Source organism: Protopterus annectens, chromosome 10.part0 (genome assembly GCF_019279795.1).
Source record: "Protopterus annectens isolate FY-2018-M chromosome 10.part0, PAN1.0, whole genome shotgun sequence".
NCBI classification, from domain to species: Eukaryota; Metazoa; Chordata; order Ceratodontiformes; family Protopteridae; genus Protopterus; species Protopterus annectens.
In genome coordinates this window covers 802,526,793-802,547,603 of record NC_056744.1, presented here as the reverse complement: position 1 = coordinate 802,547,603, position 20,811 = coordinate 802,526,793, and positions in this window count along the sequence as shown.

The following is a 20,811-nucleotide window of genomic DNA, read 5'->3' as shown; positions in this document are numbered from 1 at the left end:
ATCACGTCAGTCACCCTAATAAACAGGGGTCCATGGAAGTAAACACTGTGGGTATAAACAACCAGGGAATTGTCATGGCTAGGCTTGTATAGGCCCTAGGGCCGATAACCTAGTACCAACCTATGAACCTATAAACCTAAGCTACAACCAGGATGGAGCATGGCTGAAGGGGATAATAGTGATGGTTTTAACCTGCTTTATAATTCTAATGCTGGCCTACATAGTAAGAATGAGAGAATGATGAACTATATTTCACCTAAAGAAAACCCGCTTCTTAATAATGGAGTTTAATGGTGTGCTGATAGAAGAAGGAACTAGTGATTGTGATATGAGTAAACTGAATGAGAAGCATGAACTTTTGGAAAAATCTTATTTAATCTAAAAAGACTACAGGTTCAGAGACAACATTTTGAAGCATGTTTAAAATTTAGAGATATACCTGGAGGGCTGAGAGTGTTACTCATGCCCACATATGGTAATTAGTACCCTAGTCTTTTATCAAAGTGGCAACAACTTAATATTGAAACTAGCCTTTCATAGATAAAGCTTTTGATAGATAATTTTTCTCCAGAGGAAAATGAATTAAGGTGTTACAGAGCAATTTATATAAACTTTTTCCTATAGCCTTGGTTGATAAAAGAATGACTGATCATATAGACCTGGTTGCAATATATGAGAGACAGCTCATACAACAAAAGAAAAGAAGATGGAAAGAGGTATGAATGACTTTAAATGTGGATGTGTTTACATGGCCATGAAAAACAGTGCAGGCTACCTTAGAATCTCAGGACAGGGAAGGTCTTGGTGGTGGACCTGAAGTACCTAGTGATATGACAACAGGCTCTGTTGAGAATAATAGTAGCCCCACCACCAATATGATTGCATGGAAGCAAGTAGAACCTGAGAATTGTCACCATTTACCTTTGGTACAGAGCCATAATATGTCACCCATAGGGAAAGGTGATGCAAGGAGAAAGACCCATTTGATTGAGAATTGAAAGAGCAAAACAATCAGGTTTTTCCAAAATTTCCTCTACCCATTGTGGAGAAGATAGACAGAAGGAACAGTCACTCAAGAAGTCGGTGTAGGGCCAAGAGAAAAGGCCAGAACGAGATAGATAGCAACCGGACAATCAAGATGTGGGGTCATCAAGGGACAACTTGATTTGGAATATACCTGATAGGGCTTTATCTGATTGTGAGAGATCACTTCTGCAAAAGGGACTTTTCTGTATACCCGCACAAAGAGTGAATAGTGCTCAGATAATTGATTTAAAGATGTTTGTTAGAAATTTGGACTCAAACTATTTCTTGGAAACATGAATGAGGTAAAAGCCTTTAGAAGACCTAGTACTTTTATGCCTAATGGACATCCACTATTGGAAGCACTTGAGAAATTATGTATTAGAGACTTTTATCAGTATTTTAACCAACAGCAACAAGGTAAAACTCTTTACTAATTTGACAAAAGATTAAATGCTTGCATTAGATAATTTGATGAATGATGCTGAGATTGTGATCAGGCCCGCTAATAAATGTGGAACAACAGTGGTAATGGATAGAAGTTTGCACCTTGAGTCCATAAAAATATGCTAAGGGACAGGAATACTTACAATATGATAACTGTTGATGATGCACAAGTGTTACACAGACGTATAGTTGATATGTTAGAAGACTGCCTTCTAAGCAAATGTATTGATATGGATTTATATAATTTTTTAAAAATATATTTTCCTCTGATCCTATGCATTCATGGTTTACCAAACATTCATAAACATGTGAGTAAACCACCCGTTAGGCCAAAAGTGGCAGGTAGACAATGGTCCACTGAACCCATGTTAGTATGCATTGAACGACAGATTAGACCTGTTTTAAATAATAAAATGTATATATTGAAAGATACAAGGCATTTTTTGAATAACTTGTTTCAGTTTAGTAAAAATTGTGATTTTGTCGAGTTGCCTGTTAGTTATGATGGACGTTAAATCACTGTTTACTACCATCCCCAATGAGCATGATCTGTCTGCCTTTAAAAGGTATTTAGTTAAATATGGTGAATATGAGAGGAAGAAAGTGGACCTTATATGCCTCTTTATAGCAATTTTTTTTGAAAATAATGTTTTTATGTTTGATGAATGCTGCTATTTACAAAAGGATGGCATGACTATTGACACTTCTTGTGCCAATAGCTATGCCGGAGCAGTTATGGCAGATTGGGAAGAGAAAGAAATACTGTGTAATGAAAGTTACAAGAAAAATATTTTGTTTTATGGGATATTTGTCGATGACCTTTTTTTTTTGTCTGGGAGGGGCAATGATGAAGAATTATTGGCCCTTTATAGACATATAAACAGTTGTACTTACTTTCTTAAGTTTACTATAGAGATGTCTACAAAGGAGATTTATTTTTTAGATGTAAAAGTTAAGAAAGATATGGTTAGGACATTAACAGAAATGTACAGGAATCCATGCCATAAACATTCATACTTGCATAGAAATAGTATGCATAGAAGGCATGTGTTTCACAATATTATAAAGGGGCAAGGAATGAGGTTATCTAGACTAACAGTTGCAGATGAGAATTTTAACAGGGAACTTGATTATTTTCTTAAGGATTTAATAGTTAATGGATAAAGTAAAAGGGAAATAGATGAAAATTTGAAGGATATATCTAAAATGACAGTTTTTCAGAACCGGTTAGTTCAGTGCAATGAGAATTGAAAAGAGATTATGGTACTAGTCTCCTTTTAAATGTTAATGTATTTAAGATGAGTGCACCAAGAGTGTTGGTATCTGATGAAGTCAAGGACGAAAACGTGTTGTGAAGTTTCAGCGTTAGTGAATTAAACTGTTCGTGTCACTTTTCCTGGATTCTGGTGCTTTTTTTGTGATTCCTTTTAAATGTTACTAATGATTCAAGAAATGTCATGAAAATTATAAAGAAACATTGGCAGGTGCTATTAACTAATGAAGAGGTCAGCGAAATAGTAGGTGAATGCCCTAATGTTAAATACAAAAATTGTAAATCTCTTAAAAGGAAGTTATATTATCTGAAAAATACTTCGGAAATAGAGATGGTTGAGCATAATGAGCATGTATTTAGTACAAGTTCCCTGTGAACACTGCATTTATTACAGTTTTATACAAACAGGAGGAGTGTTTATACATCCAGACACAGGGAGGCGATACTTCTTTAAGCTAATAGCAGATTGTGACAGCAGGCACATAGTACATGTAGCATGCTGCCAAATATGCAGTAAAATATGTGAACATGTTTATAATGTTAGGATTGGAACACCAAATAATGCTTTAGCTAAGCATGTTAGAGATACTAATGAATCACATTGCTTTAAGTTCATGGTAGTAGATAAAAGAAAAATCACCACGAAGCAATGGGAAATAAGTAATAAAATGGAAATTAATGAATCAGAATGAATTATTAAATTACAGGAAAAGGAAGGCAGTGGTCTCAATGACAGAATCAAACCTCATCTAAAAGCAAGAAGGCATCAGTAAGGTTCTGATTTTTTATGAACTAAATGTAGACAATGCTTGTTGCTATGCATTTACTGCAACCTGAATGAAAAAAATGTTTTGATATGCGTTTCGTGATAGGTTAGTTTTGGCACCATGTTTGAATTAATTGACCTAGATTGATGTGTTTTTAATGAGATAAGTATAAAATAAGTGTTTTAAAACTGTTAACTTGGTTTGATGAAGCAACAAGGAGAGTTGAGAAAGCTTTTACCATTTTTATTATTTTTATATGAAGTAAAGATATATGTTTTAATCGCTTTTACTGTCGTTTTTACTGCTGAATGAAGAGTGCATGTTTAGCCGTGTGCTGACTCCGTTTGCTGTTGCATTGTTTACAAAACAATATAATTTCCCCCAATATAGCAAAATATGTGTATGAATGGCTAAATCATGTTGTACCACCACTAGCAGATCATATATTTTTAAAGAATAAATAATACAAAAATTGTTATTAGCCAGTAAGCATACAAGTTACATAATATAAGTTTCTAAAGTTGTCTGACATATAACCTAAGTACAAAAATTAATTCTTATAATCACTATCTTTCATGTTGTTATTAACCTGAAAATCTGAAAAAAGAATCTACCATAGACACGATATATACTTACAAAACAGTTTATTTTTTTATCATTCTGATTCACATCTAAGATACATAAACATTAGGTTTATTTTTTTATCATCCTGATTCACATCTAAGATACATAAACATTAGCCCCGGGATTCATGAACCTTGCGCCAGGCGCCAGCATAGCGTCGGCGTTATAATGCCAAATATGGCTGCTTAGCGATTCAGGTATGAATGAATTCCACGTGCACTACCGGCATGCGCCGGACCGTCCCCGCCCCCGGCGTAGATATGCAAAACACACTGTGTGCGGTATTGCACCATGCAAATGAGGGCAAATAGCGATCCACGAAGTGGCGCAGGCGTAGCGTAAGACGCGGCAATGTAAACCAAAAAAAGGTTTACATTTACCCAAACATACCGGAGGAGTAACGGAAGGCTGTCAAAGTCAGGTATCATATAGGTGCAATATGCCAATGTGGAAAGGCACCGAGAATGTCCAAAGAAAATATGCACAAAATGTAAAAATGACATAAATGGCACGTGCGTAGAAAGAACAGCAGACCCGGGATGTGTGCACAGAAGTTGTAAAGCAATGAAATAATATGATAATGTCCGAAAAGAGCATTAGAACACAAATCAGCTGCACAGCCACCACACACCATAGTATGTATGTAAAGCTGCAACCCCAGCGCAATGGTTGTCAAGGAGTGGAGGCGGTGTCGGCGCCGTAACCAGGTATTAGTAGTCAATTCCATGCAAATGAGGCAGATAATAGTGAATCGCAAAACCGCGCCAGCGTAAGGATGGAGCAAACGGCGTAGCGGTACTACACCGAGGAGTGGCCTACACGAGATACATGTCAACCACACAGGGGTGTGCCACTGTAGGAGGAAGGATATTGGAGGACAGCAAATCTGGGCTGTACAATGCACATTACAGCATCATGACTGGCGTGTTAGGAAATAGATGCGCTGACAGTACAGAATGCGCGTACAAATGCATGTGCACGAGGATGACTACGTTCCCGAAACCAGTCATGTGATGGCCTCACCGGCAACAACCAGGGATATAGGAAGGTAATGCGGAGAATACGAGGAAATGCGGAAGCAGTGTAAATGTATCCGTAACGAGCAATTAACACCAATCAATGCAGGAAGGGCAACGCCGGCAGCTGATAAGTCTGCATGCAGACTCCTGAAGAACGGGAAAGGGGAGGCATATGAGAGCAAAGGTAATAGGGGATGTAGTAGAAATGCAAAGAGCAAAGAACCGAAATAGCACAGCCAAGTACAGAGGTAGCATAACTGCGGCCGCAGATAAAATGCATCATATGCCATGTGCCTGCAGGATGCAGTAATGTAAGATGCCAGGCGAAGGCAATGCAGGCAACTGTAATGTAACACTACAGGCAGTACCGTTGCAGCTGCAAGCGTAAAACCACGGAAATAATCCATGGATAGGGCCGCAGACACACCCAATGACATCACCGGGTATACAGCACAACAGTAATAAATGTGAATGCGACAACACACAGCGATTTCCCAAACGCCGCACCGTAGGGTGTAAACAGACGGGGAACTTTTAACATGTATATGCTGGGTGCCGCCGTGGCCGTGATGCATAGGTATGTGGCAGAGACAGATGGAGTTGCGGAGGGTGGTGCCGACAACTACCGTAGGCCTCACAGGAGAAGGAGAGTGTTCAGACCAAGGGTGACCTACCAGGGGCTGCGAGACCTGGAGATAGTAGAGCGCTACAGGGTGGACAGGGACACGTTACAGCAAATAGTGGAGCTGTGCCGGCCGCCTGAGAACAAGAGACAACAGACGGGAGCCCATCCCAGTGGACACAAAGGTATGTGTGAGCTTGCGAATACTGGCTACAGGTACCTTCCAAAGGCCCACCGGGGACATAATGGGCATCTCACAGGCATCAGCATCCAGGGTACTACACCAGTTCCTGGATGCCATGTTACCACATGCCCATGAGCACATAAAGTTCCCCACATCTCAGGAGGAGTTGGCTAGCAATATGCGCCGCTTCCACCGTGTGGCACAATACCCGGAGGTCCTGGGTGCGATAGACTGTACGCACATAGAAATCAAGTCACCACCTGGGGAGCAGGGTAGACGCTACATAAACCGCAAGGGATGCCCCTCCATCAATTGCCAGGTCGTGTGCAATGCGCAGGGCATTATCATGGATGTGTGTGCTGGCAGCCCTGGAAGCTACCACGACTCTCATATCTGGCATGCCTCACAGCTGTATCAGGTATTCGCCAGTGGGGACATCACACAAGGTCACCTTGTGGGGGATGCTGGCTACGCACTGGAGCCGTGGTTGATGACACCCATCAGAAATGCACACACACACATGCAAGAACGCCATAATGAGGCACACGCACAAACGAGAATAATCATAGAGCGTGTGTTGGGATCCTGAAATCACGGTTCCGGTGCTTGGATACATCCGGTGGAGCCTTGCAGTACTCTCCAGGCACAAGTGCCCACATATTCATAGTATGTTGTATGCTACACAATATGATTCTGCGGAAACAGCTGCTGCAGGGACATAATGCCGGAGGGCCACCAAGCCCGCCACAACTGCCAGGGCAAGCACAGGCACAGGGCGCGGCGCCACGGACACACTGAGCCAGCCCCAGTAGGTAGACAGAGGCGTACCCAATATGCCTACGCCCTGGCAAAGAGGGAACGATAGCACATACTTTGACAGTGTAGGCCCCATGGACTGACACCTCCTGACCTGCACACACAGTAAAATGGACGCCACACAAACATGTCCGCCCGTAATGTGTACCGTATGTGCGGACGTATGTGTGACTCCAACAAAGGCACCGCCAAACACTGCACACCCAATAGCCAGCAGAGCATGGAACGCCAACACCTCAACGCGCCCGGTTCAACAGCACGGCGTAGCCATATGCTGCCACTATCGCCGCAAGTCGACCACACATGCGCATGTGCATACACAGATCTGAAATACATATCAGTACACATGTAGAAATATATGCGCATACACAGATAGAAAGGACAACAGGGTAATATGGAACCCAGGGATGCAAGTTCACAGATAAGTAAGGCGAAATCACCACATATTAAACATAGTGACCGACAACCCGATCATCCTGGAGGGTGGGCAGGGCAGGTAACGCCAGCCATGGAAATGTTAACCCGCAGCAATACATATCCGCGTGTCGGGATGGTCACCGGTCCACGGTACAGTAACGGGATATGTGTAGGGTCACCACCTGTCCCACGTTGTGAGGGACAGTCCACCCTTGGGCAGTTGTGTCCTGCAAAAACATTGACAAAATGGCAAATGTCCTGAGATTGTAGGACAAAACCATTTCCCATAATTACTTTATTAGTTGCAGAAAACAGTTATTTTGTAGAAGAAACATCTAAATATGATAATAAACAGAATAAGCAACTGTAATGCTACAGCTTTGTATTCCGTCAAAAAGTGAATCGCTGTCCTTTGTACTGGCCGTGGGTATGTGTTGGCATGCAAAATCTGGCGTACCTACTACAAATGTCCCACTTTGGCCATTTGAAAAGGTGGCAACCCTACATATGTGCGTGTCATATCCATAGGACATGAGTGCGGAGATACACGCCGCCACGGCGTGCGCCAACGTAGGTATTGTGTTCAACCGTCGGTGCGGCGGAAAGCATACCAGTGAAGTGTACGACATTATGAGGAACGTACCTCATCTGGGGTGTAAAACAGTGCATGTTCCTCGCAGTTCCTCCAAGTTCCACATTGAAAATGTCTCTCAAACAACCATTGTTAGGAATGTATATAAATGACATCCTGGTAAATAGAATGTACTCATAGTAAGTTAGTAAAGGTTCTTCACTGTAAGTAAATCAGCATATCATAATCAACCTATGACCTACTTAGCTGAAGTTGTCACTATGCCATTACTATGTGTTCCACATTATGCCCATGTGTTTCACATTACTACTGTGTGTGTTCCCCACTCCGGAAATAGAAGGTTGACAGCCATGGCGGCAATATGTGTATGTGTGATGTGAGGTTGTCGTGTGTTCCGCTGTGTGTGTGTAATGTGTGTGCCAGTGTAAACTGTGTATGAAGGTGACATGTCACAGCCGGAGTGTAATAACAGGCGTAGGCATACAGTACAGGAACCATAGGCGTATGTACAGCAGTACCCACAAAGTAGTACTGACATCTCCTCAGTGGCTATGCGTGGCGACGTAAAATGATGCAAAGCGCAAATGTCCCAAAGTGTACCACAGGGCCATAGCAAACAGGAGATGCAAAGGGCGCATGTACAAACCACGACCGTAGGTATGGCGGCCATAACGTACACACCACTCGGTCCGTCGGCAACTTTAAACAGCAACATGCCTGTACGGGGAAAATACGAATGTGCCATCCGGCACCGATCGTGAACAGTCACGCTCCGGGAAATACCGCGGTGTGTTCCACGGCCGTGACGTAAGCAAGCGGCCCCCGAATAGGAGGCTACCGGTAGCATACAGTCCGCCCCAAGTATAGGACCACAATCACCGTAACTATCAGCGACAAAATGCCAATGGATGGTAGGCACGGACGAACATCCGCAGATATATAACCGATGTGAAGGAGGAATACGTGCAGGAAGCACACATGCAGGCGATACCGACAGCAGCCGACATCAACAAAACAAACATTCCCGGAACAACACACAGGTAACCCGCAGCTCCCCAAGCACGGATGGAGCACACACACAAGCATATCTGGTATGTATAAATGCAAGACTCACACCCCGTACCCGTCACCCACATCCGCAGATATACCCCATTGCACATATCAAAGGGATAACAGCTAAAACCGTAGCAAACACATACAGGCAGTGAATGACAGCGGCATACCCACAACAAGCTCCTGGGAAACACTAGCAGCGGCTCATGCATCCATGCATTCGCTATGTACAGGAAAATAACAGCCATGTAACACATTTGAATGCACAACGCCATCGACAGACGCCGCCAGGACACGGGGACCCACATGTCGAAGACAATACCATACCCAACACACACAATCCACGGCTAACACCACAGCGAAATGTACCCGACAACACACATAGCGGATGCAGTCACACAAACATGATACAATACATACCATCCTCACGAAGGTATTGCAAATAACCAACGGCCACGAGGAAAGAACCATGGCCTAGTGCCGGCGTAACGAACGAAAGGAAGGGGGATCACCGCTGATATGCACATAAGTACACACCGAGGAACAGCTATTGGCCTGATTAACCCACATGCATCAGGCGACGACGAATATAAGGAAGACTCCTGGATATTCAAACCGTATGTTCATACCGAACTAACACGAATAGAGAAGGAGAAACAAGGGAATAGAGACGAACTCAGAACAAAAGGCCGGAAAGGTATGTCGAACCCACGACATGTACTGGTGTGTAACGCCGCGATCGTATGACGAATCTGTACAGTATGTGAGCGGTGTGTGTAGGTAAAGATACCTGTCCATCAGGCAGAGAGGCGAAGGTTGGATATGTAATGCTAAAGCGGCGCAGCATACCAACAACTGTGGACAACGTGTGCACAGCAGTGGGACAACATGTAAACACCCGCGATAACCCCAGGGCCGGCTTGCCACCCTTTCAAAAGGCCAAAGTGGGAAATCGTCGGGACACACTTCAGATGTTACAGGTGGACACATACCCATGGTCAGTACAAAGGTTAGAACTCCACTCTTTTGCATAAAGAAAAGTGTAGTCTTGTAGCAGTTCAGTTGCTTATTGTGTGTCTTGTAACAGTTAGGAATGTACATACATAAATAAGTATGTTATGCAACTCTTACATAAGAATGGGATATAGTGATGTCCCACAATCTCAGGACAGCTGCCATTTGTGATAAATTTGTCAGGACACAACTGCCCAAGGAGGGACTGTCCCATGCAAAGTGGCACAGGTGGTAACCCTACCCCAGGTCTGCCATAGGGGTTGCAAACACAGAACAATGCCACCACCCACGCCGATGCTGGCAGCGGATATCCAACACTGAAGTGCCACAGCAGGGGATAGGACATTTATGTATAGTGTCACAGCACACATGTGCATGGGCATATACCGTCGATGTCATACGGAATGTGCGCACGTCGTGCACCTATCCCACGCAGTAGGCCCGACTATGTCAATTATGTGTAATGCAAAGCTGGCATGATGGATATGTTCACAAATCATAGACAGTATCACAGGCATAGCATGCATGATGGAGCGATGGGCTAATGTTATATACATACACAAGATATGTATGGCCTGCACATATGGGACAATGTAGTAGCAGAATAGGTACCCGAAATGGAGGTAACAGCAAGTGACCATGTCCAAACGTTCCATAGCAGGTGCAATGTGTGCCACAATGATGTCCAGCAGGGCCGTGTGTAAACACATGTGCAATGTACACAGTACTGACACCCCCCCCCATGGTAGTGTCCACTGAGCGGCAGAACTGGATGTCAACTGTCATGTCTATACAATACGTCCGCTGTGGTGGTACCATGGGTGTGTGTCACCCTACCAGCAAGGCAGCTATCACATGACTAGTGACACAGTGTGCCCCTGTGGGATGTGCACAGGACCTATGTCCCACAGCATGGTGTGTGTCCAGTCTGTGGATGTCACACAGACGCCGGGCTGAGCAATGTGGCATGTGTGCACACATGCAGGACTGCTCCTCCCCTGCCCACAGCAAACGCCATGTAGGAGTACTACATGCATCAGTACTGTGGAGAACATGGCCCATGGCAGAGTACATTACACCCCTGTGTTAGTGGCATGCAGGTGAGCACAGATGTGTTACATGGCTGTCATTTGCATATGTCAACTGTCTGAGCTGGGTAGAGAGCACAGCATGACTATACTGAGACATGTAACGTTGTATCCATTGTGTAAGGTACACCACACATGTGTCATTGTAACACGGCCTGCGTGTACATGTGTGTATGGCACAGGTACAAGGGCACCCAAGGTATCAGCTAGACATACAGTCCAGAAATGTGTAGTCCTGCACATGTGTACCCACGCTATGGTGTAATATGGCAACCACAGCACCATGTGGGCCATGTGTGTGTACATCAACCATGTACAACGTGATATGCCTGTATAGGGACAGTATCCATGTGATACACACCGCATGACTGTCAGTATGCAAAGGTGATGTGTATGCACTATGTGTGATGTAACTGATGCAATGATATCTACATGATATATCTGCCACACTGACACCTGTATGGGTGTCAGCAACATGAGTAGGATGAGCTAGAATGCTGCCAGGTATGTAGAAGTGGTATATGTAGGCATGTACAGTACTGTGTGACAGCAGGTAGTGTATGTATGCAAATACTGAGCATGAGGGGCCACATGTCTGAGGAACGTGCAATGCCACACGTCCCTGAAATGTGGTAGTCAGCATGATATGCCTGCACCACTGTGTGAACTGTACAGAAGGCACATGGCGTAACATGCCGATACATAGGGTACGATGTGATGCTGGATGTGTACACTGTCAATAGCATAAAGTGGAATGGTGCTGAAGGGCAAAGAGCGGATCATGTCTGATGTGATACCCTCTGTATCACCCCAACCACCCATGCAATAATATGACAGGTGGCCAGCATGGGATGTGGTGTGCTGTGGCGCACAGAAGCCCAACAAGGGTGCCAGGAAAGGCATGCAGGTAGTCAATGAGTGTGTGAAGCATGTATGCCAAGATGTGGCCCAGTGCCATACTGAATGGCCCAGTCATGGGTGTAGAGATGCAGCCCCATACGTGCAATGCAGTACCATCCATGTGTAGTGTGATAGATGTGGTAGTGTGGTGGTCAGGGTGCACAACGTACATGAATGGGCTAGCAGTCACTGACGTGTGCTGCTGCAGAGACATGTAACAGCCAGGTTGGCGGGATACAACAACTACGGCGGTTGGAGGTGAGATTGGGACTGTGTTCCCAGACATAACATGTGCATGCCAGTACTATGTATGTGTCCACAGGGTTAATACAATGTCCAGCCAAGGATTGGAACCCTGTAGTGAGTGAGAGTGTGTATTGTTGGTAGGTACCCCATTGGCAGGCAGGATGCCAGCAACATCTGTGTCGTCAATGCCTGCATGACCGTGGTATGCTGCATTGAATGTGGATGTAGTCAAACAGCAGAGACATACCACCACACTGCGTGAGGGCCCACACTGCAATGTCTGGCAGTCATGTGTAGGTAGCTAGCTGTGGAGTATGTCATGCACCAGCAGGACACACCATGACTGTCAAGTGACACACAACACACAGGTGAACAAAACCACCGTGCAACAGCCTGCACATGTGCCCATACAGCGTGTGCATGGAACAGGAATACCACTGTGGCGTCTGTGAAAATGCCAGCACCACCATGTCTCAGTGTGGAATAGCATGGTCCCTACCAGTGTGTAAATGTAGCAGAAGTGCACTGTGATCACTGTTGGCATAGGCACATAGACTGTCCATCGGACGGGTGCCATGCCCTCAACTACCTCTGTCAGTGGATGTCAGTAATACCGGCTGTAGTGTGTATGTACCATGCATGCTGCTATGGTTGTGTGCTTAGGGTGTGGCTAGCAGGGATGGTAAGCATGGATGTTCAGCAAACAGAGGGGGGAGGTGTGTAGGCCTAGCATACAGACACATGGAGGTTTGGTGCATGCTGAGGGTAGTGTAGGTATGGTATGTGTCATGTAATGTGTCACCCAGCTATGCGTACTGCATGGCCAAGCATGTGTGGGTACGTGGGAGTCCATACTAGGGAAGGTCGTGTTGCTGGCAATACATAGCAGTAGCAACTGTCCCAGGTGCAATGTACAGCATGCCAACCCGACTGGCATGTAACCTGTGGTGTACAGTGTCTGCACTGTCGCGTGTCACAATGTGTGTAGTGGCCACAAACATGGGTATCTGAACATGGACTACCTATGATGCAATGTGTCATGGGAAAATACAGTATGTGTGTAAATCACGGTGTGGTGTGGGAACCACCCACCTGTGTGTGTTGCAGTCCAGGTATGTGACTGGGAGGTATGATCTGTGTACAATCTGGACTGGCAGGTGTGCCGTGTAGGGCATGGAGGCAGGTCCCAGGCACCGTAGATAAATGACATGTGTGCTGTACTGTGTGTGCAGTGCTAGTGTACAGCACAGTGGAGGGTGTAAGCATTGTTACACATCACTGCATGCTGTGCCTACCTGTGACAGCCCTGCCAGAGACAGACATGTGACACCGCTGCACAGGCAGCATAGCATGAGAAGATGTACATGTGGGCTGCACACCTTAGCCAGATGTCCACACGTCATGTGTGCCGCGGTAGTGTGGTTCAACACGACTATCAGACTGGACAAACAGCACATGCCTGCATAACAACAGTATGACCATAGTCAACAGTCCCAGTGACAGAGTAGGCCAATGTAGACTATCCCTGCATGCAGACTAGTGGCTACTGGACACCTGGCTAGACACACACCTGGACGGTTAATTCACCATTGAGCCATCACATGTCCACGTCCATGTGGGCCGTACAATGTCATCACAGGGTGGTCACAATAGCAGGTGGCAAGGCAGACACGGTGTACCAGGTGATGTGTCATGTGTGCATATGTTGAGTAGCACAGCCGTTCACATGTCTGCAACATACTGGTGCACGATGTATACTGTTACATGATGAATGGAACTGCACTGTCACCCACTACAGGGCCAGCTGGCACAGGTGTGGTGTGACTGGTGTAACCCATGTTTGCACAGGATACACACTGCTGTTGTAGGCAGCCATGCTGGTGGCCACCAGTGATATATGCAGTGGTCATACAAACATACCGTACACAGTGTTCAGGCAGCAATGTCAATTGTCGTGGACGATGTGCTGCTATGTGAATGTGGGTGTTTGTTGTGAATGTCACACATCCAGAAGACACCATCTGGTGCAGTCATGGTTGTCAACACCGGTACACACATCCACAGCAGTCAGAACCCAGTCCCGACAATGTGTGTCAGTCACCCTTGTACCGTGTGACATATGTGCACATGGCGGAACACCTCCCACTGTCATCTAAGCTGGCTACATGATGGCTGGAATGTGCTGTAGAAATGTACAATGCTGGTAGCCCAATGAAGTACCTGGAATCAGACACAGTACACTATGTCAGCCATGTAAACCATGCACAACAATGACTGCCCAACAGACACAAACAATGCATTGACACATGGAACATGTGCTCATGACAACCCCACTGAGGTATGTTGCACATATAGATGTACAATTGTCATCTATGGCCATAGCATGGATGCAGACACACATACTCCACAGGTAGTACCATGTGATGTAGGTAGGGGGCCATTGCTTGTGTATATGTCACAGTAGATGTACACAGACATGTCCTGCATAGCCGTCATGTAGGGGTAGCTGTGGTATGTCACTACTGGACATGCCCATACAGATTACCATGTCCCAGGAGATGTGTTAGGTGTGTACCACATGTGACATGCTGACAACAATCTGCGATGTGTATGGCTGCCGGTGTACCTGTGTGACAATGTCTGTGATGGGTGCAAAGGCACATAGTATCGTATTGTATGCACACAAGCCCCACATAGCTGCATAGCCTGAACATACAGTACAAGGAGTGTGTGGGATGATAGCAACCCACAGGTGGAGATGGGTATGGACGGCCCACAACCACATGTGTGTGTACGGTGTTCACGTCCACGACACATGAGCATCTGAGAGGCTAGCGTCACAGTTGGACAGGGTCGCATGTACATATGTTCAGCAACATCCCTGTATGTCCCACCACTGGCCTGTGGACCGATGGACAACAAGCAAATGTGCAGGTATGAGATGTGCACAGCACATCACAGATGCCTACCGTAGAACAGGCCTACCATGTAGACATGTGCACAGTAGGTCTGCGCCACCTGCAGTCAAACACGTTAGGTGCCAAACCACACCAATAGTCCGGCCAATGACACAGATGGGCGTGCATGCCTCTGTGTATGTATGTCTGTGAATGTCTCCGTCATAGCAATATAGCCGTGTCACCATTGTGAACAACAATATGAATGGGTTGTATGTGTGAGGGGTGCATCATATGTGTATGGTCAGATCGACGATACCATCAGTGGGCCTGCTATGTGAACATCCATGTCCCCATACATGGATACCTCTGCTGAGGCCAACACCACATTCACACAGGGAGGGATGGCGGTGTGTAGTGCAGCAGCAGACATGTGGGTGGCAGCGGGCAATGTATGTACACATATGTGTTACCCACATCAGTTCAGGCAGATATCCATGTGCATGGGATAGCGGTGTGTGTACACATACAGCACTGTGTCGATCAACATCCCAGCACATAGCACCTGCCAGGGCTACAGTGTATGCATGGATGTGTGATACCTGCATGCACCACACACACCCTCAACAAGCAGCGTACAGCATACCTCGCTGGAGGACAGTGTCAACACCATGGTGATAAACATGTTGAATGTCCATATTCACACAGCTATGACAAAAGCAATGGACAGCCACCCTGCCAATACCGTCAGCCCCTGGGTGGGTCACACCCATTGCCATGTATGTGGCATACCCTGCCATATCATGCAGAGATGACCAGCAAGGCTGCATGAGCTATCACAGTCCCACATGGTGCAATGGACAAAAGGCACTCTCACTATCAACCATACACAGTAGTAATGTGGTGGCGATGCACCCTGTCATGTTACAGGTGCTGTGTGATGCTCTGCACAATGTGTGCGTGTACATGCTATGCATGGCCTTTCCTGCCAATGTGTCATGGTTACACATTGCTCCATGTCTATCACATACGTAACACAGGTGAGCTGGGGCAAGTTGTCCAGCACCGGTACAGTGCTGTGTGGAAGTACATGGCACAACACATGCATGTGCAGGTGTCCATGTGTATGTGTACAGTGCGCTGCTGGCGTTCACAATGGACACAGACGTGATGTGTACTGACATATACACAGCGTACAGGTGAACAGTAGCACAGTCGTCACATGGGGACATATGCCAACTGATATGGACATAGGTGCAGCCAGGTACACATGTCCATGGCAGGCTAACATCTACATGGTGCGTGCACAGTGTGATGGGGTGGCACACAGATATGATGTGACACCCAGTGCTCAATGGTGTGAAGCCACAACATCGGCTGTGTCACCGCCACGATGCCCTTCACAGATCACTGTGCAGATGTCGTACATGTCATAGCAATGTATTTCCAACAGTATGCCAGCACAGCAGTGTGAATGTGACCTGCCACCATCATTATGTCTTCCAGATAATGCCACGTTCCGGCTTCCACCATTTAGCCGACAGGAGGAGGAGGTCATCATACCATACCTCCAGAGTAACTACAACGCCCTGTTTAGCCATGTGCCACAGCAGGCACAAGAACGGCAGGAGATGTGGGAGGAGTTGTGCAGGAGGGTGAACAGCGTGGGCAGAACCAACCGCAGCTACCAACAAATCCGCAGGCACTGCACAGACCTGATCCGGCATGCAAGACAGCGTGCCGCTGCAATCGCCAGGCAACAGCGTGGGACAGGTGGTGGGCCACCAACACAGCCCCCACTCACAGCTACGGAGGAGCTCCTGGCCAGTCTGGGGACACCCACGGAACAACACGCAGAACCACTTGCGTCCATCGTGGAGGTGGGTGTCTCCCGAGCTATGAGCCTGGAGTTGCATGGTAAGTCAGTGTTGCATGTTTGTATGATAGGCGACGTGGGTGTGGGTGTCATAGTACAACACATGATATAGCAATACATGCCAGGTATATGGCCACACAAGATGCAAACCATTGTATGCTATGTTGTGTTAGCAGACATGTGCATAGCACATGCAACCACACATGCATGATGTGTCATGCACAGTGCTGACCGTGGAGATAGTAATGGCTAATGTGTATACCTTTGTGTAATGCCTTTACAGGTACGTCTGGCGTGTCGCAAGGACAAGGGTCTGTTGCAGGTAAGTCTGTTGCCAGTCAAACGCATGTTCTGCTGTATTGATATTCCCCATGTGTCTAGGCATGACATGCTCACCTGTGTGTGCCCCGTCACGGTATACAGCTCGCACCACCGACATACACACCACCCATGTACAGTAGATACACCCGTTACCGTAGAGTGGTATGACACCACACAACCAATTGGTGTGTTACGTGCATTCAGCTATGCATACAATGGTGTAGGTGTTACACAATGGCTGCATGTGTAGTATGCATTGGTATGCCAGTGCAGTATGGACACAGTACCACAGAGTGAGCTGTGATCTGGCCAGAGCACAGGTGTTACCAATGTGACCCATGCCCCTGCATCGGGTGCTGCGTTGTGACATGGCGCATGCCATGTCCCATGCACGTGGATGTCTGGCTGCAGCATTGTCACACCATGATATGACCTATGCACAACATAGCAGACATACACACTGTCAGCATATCCGTAGAGAATGTGACACGTCACACTAGTATGGGTGTATGTCACATGGGCCACCACAGGGCCGTGTGCACAATGTCTACCACACACAATTGTCAATGAGTCAGACAGACAAGGCCATGGTTGATACCTACAGGCATGTTGCCACACAGCACATCCACAGTGGGTACCCACCATTGCACCCTGTACACACATAGTGGGTTCATCAATGTAGTGGACCCCCTGGACATCTGATGTAGTACACCAGTGACATGAAATTCCTCTCCACAGCTACTACAGGTGCCTCCAATGTCCACCATATATGTGCTGCTGAGCAGCTGAACTGGCTTACAGACATGGCAATGTAATGCGTCCAGGTCACGCATCGCACAGACACATAGCTGTGTCCTGCTACTGTGCAGTGGCACAGAGCCCGCACCACACACCGTTCAGCTATGCACACAGCTCACAGCAAACCTACCTACACAGACATCACTGTTACACATACATTGTATCTGTACACTGTACACATAACACTGCACCATGACAGCCATCGTGATGTGGTGCATGCGGTGGGACACCATCTTCACACGTCCACATGATACGGCACATGTTTGCGGTGTACATTACATAGTGTTGGCAGCCATGTGTACTCCCAACTTGCCCGGCCACACGGTGTATCACGCTGATGCATGCAAACTACCATGAATGTGTGTACTGCATGCCTACTAAATGACACCTGCCTGTTGTACTGTCCCCACCAGGGCAGCGTACATACTGCCACTATGAATGTCTGGTCTGCATTCACTGGTCTGTGTTGTGTGAATGCTGCATGCCACCTGCATAATCACATGCATGCTGTGTGTGTGTGTGTGTGTGTGTGTGTGTGTGTGTGTGTGTGTGTGTGTGTGTGTGTGTGTGTGTGTGTGTGTGTGTGTGTGTGTGTGTGTGTGTGTGTGTGTGTGTGTCTGTATTGTAACCGATGGTATGTCTTTGTATTGACAGGTGCTGTAGGTGCGTTCCCCTCCTGCGGTCAATCTGATGCTAGTGTCCCCACAGATACTAGTGGTGATGAGCATGTGCATGAGGCACAGGCAGGGTCGTCACAGGCAGAGTCTGTGCCACTGGAGAACATCACACATACGTCCCTTTCATCCCTGCACACGGTTCAGATGCCGACACATACCCCAACACCGTTGCCCATAGATGACGGTCAGTCAGCGTCTGTTGTCCCCGAGCAGGAATGTGTGGTGGCTGCAGAAGGTGTGGGTACACGATGTTGCCAGTGTAAGCACTGGTGCAGTGCCACGCAGGCATGTGGCAGGTGCGGCCCGTGGGGAGCACCGCTAGACATACACCTGCCGTATAGGGTGCAGCAGCTGGTATAACCAGACGCATGTTCCAGACTGTAATGGCGGCGCAGGCACGTGCCGAATGGCAGAACCAGGAAGGGCAGAGGCTGCAGAGGTCCGCAATCCGTACCCTAAATGACAGCATCCAGGCATTGGCGAATGCACAACAGCATCTTGCCGATGTTCTGGATAGGAGATTGTGCGATATGGCTGGTCTCATCGACCGAGGCTTGGCCATCCTTGGCGTGCGCAGTCCGTGCAGGAACACCAGGTAGGGGTGAGCCATAGGGCACGTGGGCGTGTGCCAGCAACACCACCTGCTGCAGGTCAGCGTGTGCGTGCCACCTCCCATGCCCACACAGACAGTGATGGTAGCAGTAGCACTGCAGCTGCTACCACACCATCCACACCAGGACAGACCAGGCCACGTGGGCGTGGCCCTGGGCCCCCCGTCGTGGGCACGCGTTTCCAGCGGACATGTGACATCGGAGAGTGGACAGTCTGTACCTCCACCCAGTCGTGCCCGTGCGACCCCAGGCAGCGCGGGTCGCCGCGCCCGGCAGACACAGTGAGCCGTAACACCTGCACTGTACAGGCAGCGGCTGCCAAGCATACCCGTGTAGGCATCACAGATGACTGAACTGTGTACACACACACCCACACACAGCAGACACAACTGTAGGGCTCCACCACACCCACATGCAATCTACATAGTCATGCCCACTCAATGCACTGGCCCTTACACACACACATGATGTCATCCATTGGTACAGCCCATGCCTGTGGCACATATCACCCTGTGCATATGATTAAGTCTCTGCCGCATAACTGTGAGCCACACCATCAATGCGGTTAAGCTGACATATTATGATGCACAGGGTGGACACGATAGTGAGAGGTGTATGTGATACCTGTGTCCGCATAGTGCGTGCTGTGTATGTTGTGGTGTGTGTGTATGGCTGGTGACAGGTGTGTATGTGATGTGTGTTGTGCACGGACATCATGCAGCAGACATACCATGCAGGACAGGTGCAGCATTCATTGATATGTGTACACAGTATGTGTGGTGGTTACATGTGTAGCACCATGTCGGTGCAGTTAACCCGTATGATACTGATGGTGTACTTGCACGTGCCTACTGGGAGCACTGTAATTAGTTCCCCACGTGTAGTCGTGGGGTACCCACAGGCATGTCTGGCAAAATCAGCATAGCACAGTTACCCACATCCGGCATGGACCCCTACATAGGTACATAGGCACACATGAGCGTAACAGGATATGTGCCCACGACATGTGTGGACCTAGCATGACTGTGTGTGGCATCTAACACCCCTCAGGATGGGGATGCCATATCCATCAGTCCCCAGTCCCTGGTCTAGCAGTGACACACAGAGGTTGACTGGCGCATAACTATAGTCACACATCCACACGTCAGTAGCAGTCCTGGACAAAGGCAGTCAGGGCCTTTCCTTCACATGGCCTGGCACTCCTCCCCGTGTTGTAGTGTGTGTCTGGCGGTTACCCTGTTCCCCCAGCACGTCCCACTCATCTTTGGGTTGAGGTGTCTGACAGTCGCTTCTGTGCCCGTGTTCGCATGGGGCCTGGGAGGTGGAATGTGCCCATGTCACCCAGGTCAGACATGGCCGTGTATGTCAGGCACAGATCACCACGGAGCAGCTGTGCTGTGAAGATCCACAGCCGGTGTCCCCTTGGCCGTGCACCTTGTGACACATGTCCTAGCACCGTCATCCCGCTCTTGTGGAGCGTTTGCGGTACTTCCGAGTGCTGCAGGCGTCAGGTTAGCTACAGGCCACATGTGCCATTGTGCGCAGT